This window comes from Hipposideros armiger, unplaced genomic scaffold (assembly GCF_001890085.2).
Source record: "Hipposideros armiger isolate ML-2016 unplaced genomic scaffold, ASM189008v1 scaffold_184, whole genome shotgun sequence".
In the NCBI taxonomy this organism is placed as follows: domain Eukaryota; kingdom Metazoa; phylum Chordata; class Mammalia; order Chiroptera; family Hipposideridae; genus Hipposideros; species Hipposideros armiger.
The window spans coordinates 2,023,818-2,029,557 of record NW_017731534.1 but is presented as its reverse complement, the minus strand read 5'-3'; positions in this window follow the sequence as shown (position 1 = coordinate 2,029,557).

The window sequence follows — 5,740 nt, the reverse complement described above, 5'->3', positions numbered from 1 at the left end:
ATGTTGGTATTATCATTGCGCTCTTCCTGGGTGAGGCAGATCAGTCGCTAACCTCTGGACGGCTGCTCACGGCAGCTCTTGGCAGCTCACACCAGATGCCGGCTGCTCTCACTGCCTGCCGGCCACACATGGTAGCTCACGGCAGACCACTGGAGCAGGGACTGCAGCCTACGCCGTCAACAGCGACTCACGGCAGCCCAGCTCCAGGTTGAGCTGTTGTTCACCGTCTTAGCTGCAGAGCACAGTGTCACTGGCCCTTATGTGGGATCCGAACTGGGGCCCTACTGCTCAGAGCTGGCGTCCCAAGCCAGCTCTTAACCAATGCACCTCTCGGCTGGCCCAAGGGTCCAATTATTAACATTTATCTTGTGCTATGCACTAAGCACTATACTGACACTTAAATCCTGCCTTTTAGATAAGTGGTAAGGAAATGTTTCATACATTTCCTTATGTATGGAAATACTTCAAAAATGCAAAGACCAAACAAAATTGTGGGTCATCATGTTTAGAGTGTAACTGAGTGAGACAGAGGGTGGCTGGAGTCCCAGGTGTTCCCTTTAAAGAGTCCACACAGGACTCACTTGCCCTGAGCTCTAGCACTGGGGTAACAGCTTGAAAGGCATCAAGGACAAATAGGGAGAAACTGAACTGTCTGGCTTCAGGGCAAGGGCTGGATGGGCTGCTTTCTCCCACACAGAAGTGCTGGAAAGAGGCCATTGTTGCTTTGTTGAGTGATCTCCCCACCCATTGTAGGGACACAGGCACCACCATATCTGAGCCTCCATCAACCTGGCTAACATCAGTTGCCCCCATTCTAGTGATTCCCTGAGAACACACTCCACCCAACTTGCAATCCTTCTCAAGATGCTTCCAATGTCTTTTCCACACAAACAGCCTGTCTTGGTTCATGCTGCAAACTTTCCTACTATCTTTGAAAGGTTCACAAACTCCCAACAAGCAGCATCTGGCCTCGGTGTACCCTGTACCTCTTGCTAAGCAATGCCAACTTTGGCACTAGCAGTAGGTAGCTTCAGTTCACAGCTTATCTTCTCCCAGACACCTCCAAGCCCAGATCAGCTGGCAATTATCTGCAGAACACTATAGTTTACCCCAAGTGGCCCTGGGCAGGGCACAAATAACATCTGACTGTTGCCTGCAACAGATACCCTCCTAAAAGGCCCCAGAACTGATACAGCCAGTGGCCAGCTTCAGACCACACCAGAGCAACACCCAACCACCTCCACAAATAACAAAGACAAAGGGATGACTGGGCAAGTACCAGAGCTCTAAAAGTGAATCCTGCTCCTTAGGGTCAGCCCCTACACAATAGCTCTTCCACTGTAGTCACAGTCAGTCCTCTCAATCAATCAGGTTGATGTGCGAACAGTGACCAAGTTTCAACCAAAACAGGTACGCAAACATAACCCACACAATGGACATATCTGGAGAACCTGACTCTGGTGACCAGGGAGGCTGTCCCACAGAGCACCTACTACATAAGGCCGGTCTACTAAAAACTGGGAGATATAGCAGCTCTACCTAATACATAGAAACAGATACAAGGAGGCAGCCAAAATGGGGAGACAAAGAAATATATTCCAAATGAAAGAACAGAACAAAATCCTAGAAAAAGAACTAAACAAAATGAGACAAGCAATCTACCAGATGCAGAGTTCCAAATTCTGGTTATAAGGATGCTCAATGATCTCAGGGAGAACCTCAAAAAAGAGAAAGGAAACATAAAAATAGAGAGAGAACGAACATGAAGAACCAGTCAGAAATTAAGAATACAATAACTGAAATGAAGAAGACATTAGAGGGAATCAACAGTAGATTACATGAAGCCAAGGATTGAATGAGCAATCTAGAAGATAAGGTAGCAGAAAACATCCAATCAGGACAGCAAAAAAGATAAAAGACTCTAAAAAATGAGAGTAAGGGGTCTTGGGACAACATCTAGCATACAAACATTCACATCATAGGGGTAACAGAAGGAGAAGAGAGAGAAAAAGGAATTGAAAACCTATTTGAAGAAATAATGACACAGAACTTTCCAAACCTGGAGAAGGAAATAGATGAACAAACCCAGGAAGTGCAGAGAGTCCCAAACAAGATGAACACAAGCAGGCTCACACCAAGACACATCATAATTAAAATACCAAAGGTTAAAGACAAAGACAGAATCCTAAAAGCAGCAAGAGAAAAGCTGTTGGTTACCTACAGTGAAGCTCTCATAAGATTGTCTGCTGATTTCTCAACAGGAACTTTACAGGCCAGACGGGAATGGTTTGGAATATTCAAAGTGTTGAAAAGCAAGGACCTACAATCCATATTAATCTACCCAGCAAAGCTAACATGTAGAATTGGAGGACAGATAGCTTCCCAGACAAGGAAAAGCTAAAGGAATCATCACCACTGAAGCAGAACTATAAGGAATGTTAAAGCGATTTCTTGCAGAAGAANATATATATATATATATGTTATGTATGGTTATATATAGAATGCATATCTAACTTTAAGTATTTTCATGTTTTATTTCCTTTTACATTTGATCAAGGCAGTTAACTAAAGAGACACAACACTTTTTTTCCCCTTGCAATACAAGGAAGGCCTGTTTTAAGAGCGAATTGATTGCTTCAGTAGACATCTCAATTTTTGTATCCTTTGATTTTCCTGTCATTTAAAACTGAAAACCAGTATTCTCCTAAACCCTGTAAACTTTATTTTTATTTACTGAGTTTCTGGAAGATGCAACTGGGTATGAGGTGTAGAGGTAAAAATAATGTGTCTATAATGTTATTATTAATATACACAGGAGCTGTCACATTAAGAATGACTAGAATGTTGTTAATATGACTTTAGCAGGATACACATAGCCTCTAAATGGTCACATAAATTACATGCAGTGTTCATATTGCTGCTTGATGTTATTACCTAAGACAATATAAATTTCAGACTTGAAATAAGTTGGCTACAGTATTCAATAAAGATCCGGCTCTCTCATGCTGCACCTCCTACAGCAAAATTAATGAGGACATTACACTACTGACATCTAGAATCCTCCGGATGTTATGTGATTTCCTGGGATTCAGTACTATTTTGCCCATTAACTTTTTCTTACTCAAAATGAAAATCCCAGATTTGTTATTCTTTGTCACTTTTATAGACGAAACATGAACAGCATCACATAAATGAATGCACATCTTTCCCACAGTTTTGGCTTCAGAGCTCCTTACTGAATAATGAATCTAAGAGACAACAAAAACCATAGGAAGAGACAGGGAAATGCTGATCTATTAATTATATTACTTATTCCTTGACATAGCTTTGATAGGTAAAGCATTTGGAAAGTCACTGGCCTCAAAGATGTGAGGGGTGCATACTGGTATTTTTTACAGTGTCCTTGTATTGTCACAATAAATTATTGTAGTTTACTTTCAGTTTTCTTCACTGATAGTTGATTTGTAAAATATAAAACAGATTAAAAAGTATTTTCAATACTGTTGAATCCTTGGCATCATCCCTATTGAGTCAAATGTTTCATTTGTCTTTATTTATTTTTTGTTGTTATAACTTCCATTTTTCTCCCCTACTAATCTCTTAACAAGGACATGCAATTATATTGTTTTTCCTTAAGTAAAGCCTACTTATGACTCCACTAGCCAGAGTAATATTGAGTGATGGAATTAGGTAGTTGAGGCCCATTGTTTCAAGAAACAAATGGCTTTTAAGGTCAGAAAAAAAAAGACATAAAATTTAGAGTCATGATTTATAAAACTGTACCAGGTAATCAGGATATACAAATGATGAACAGATTACTCAAATGGTTTGGCACACATTCAGTTTCAAAATATTTGGAAGAAAAAGGTCACACTGCACTGTCATATACAATTTTGAATCATTTGAAATAAAAGCTACAAATCTTTGACCAAAGTCTGAAAGTAACTTTTTACCTAGCTCCTGCTACTTATTAAAGATGTGTGTCACCAAAAATTAAATTTTTTATACTAATGAACTTGCTCAGTTAAATAAATATATATATATATACTATATTATATAAATACATATAATATATATATATATACATATATATAATTTCATCTCCTTTTTTTCAAGCTGCTGCAGTTTTGATTATGAACAATGTTACCAATTCTCAGTTCTCAGATTTCACTGTTTATATATACAGTAGACAACATGAATTAGTAGAAAGAATGTGTGTTTGGAATCCTGATTTTTAGCTGTGATATAAATTCCCACTTACTCACTGGGGGACCTGGGACAAGGCATATATCTTCCCTAACTCATTAGTGAAGTAGGAACAATGGGAATAATACTCACTCCTGGTATGAGCTAAAGTTTAGAAAATGTTTGATCTTTTGCAGGTACTTAAATATTATTTCCCTTTCTTTGCTGTTCCACTTATTAAAAAAAAAAAATCTCACGGGTTTTCTCCAGGAATCTTATGGAATCATTTTCTTCTATGTCTGTACATAAGTCTCTAAATTGTGTTCTTATGCTTTAATTGCAAAAGCTTCACACTGCATGTTGCCACAATCATATGATTGTTCCCTCTATTATAACATACCCTGCATTCTTTGGCCTGTTCAAGAATTTTTTAAAGGACAAAAAATGAAGCAAAAACTACAGCTCAATAAAATACTTTTTGTTGTGATATATCTTTGATTATACCATGGTTGAAACATACCACCTAAAACATAAAGGTTATATGCAATGAAAACCTGACAAAACATCTGTAGTTTATAATTTAGAATTAATTGTTTTATTGAAATGTACAGGCAATTCTAGCTACTTTTAAGCTATTCAATTTTCATTTAAACAAAGAAAGAAAAATGATAAAAAGAATGAAAGAAAGAAAACAAGGAAGGAAATTGTAAAAGGCCAGCACAGTTAAAAAAAATAATAATTGCATTGATTAACACAGTTTGGAGTATTTCATTTGCCACCTTTTGGAAAATTACTGCATTTCTTATGCAAAGTTCACAATTTAAAAATAGCATGAGATTTCAAGATGCTTATGATTTATTTTTGAAGGTTTACTAAGAGCTACATTTGTTTGGTTACAACTAAATTCATGTGCCTAAAACTTACTTCCTGTTAAGAGTTTTACCATTTTCTTTAGAAATGGGCCTGAATTAATCCCTATCTTCTAGCTCTGCTATAATCCCATTGATGAATTTCATATTAATTACATGCACCTTTCTTTTAGAACCCCCTGGAAATCAGTTTCTAAGCCCAGTAGCCCATGTGGTTGAAATATAATAGTGCATCATACCATGTTACTTTCTTGGTCCATTCTGAAATTGCCTTTTTAGATAAAGATTTGAGTCTCTGCATAAAAATTTCCCTCTCCTGAGCAATAGTGATTTCATCCAGTGAAAATATTGACCTAGTATTGGATCACTGAGTTGTCTATTCTTACTGACATTAATATCACTCATTCTTCTTAAATATGTAAATTTCTCACTATTACACAGTAAAAAGTATGAAAGCAATGATAAATTGAATTCAACATTTTGAATTATGGATGCAAAGAAGGGTCCAATTATTTTATTTATTGATTGATTTTAAAGATTTTATTGGGGAATTGGGGGAGGGGAACAATGCTGGGAAATCGGGGAAAGGGGAACAGACAAGTTGCTGTCCTTTTTGTTCTTCAGTCTAGTTGTGGAGGACGTCGCTTCACTGGCCTATGTTGGTATTATCATTGCGCTCTTCCTGG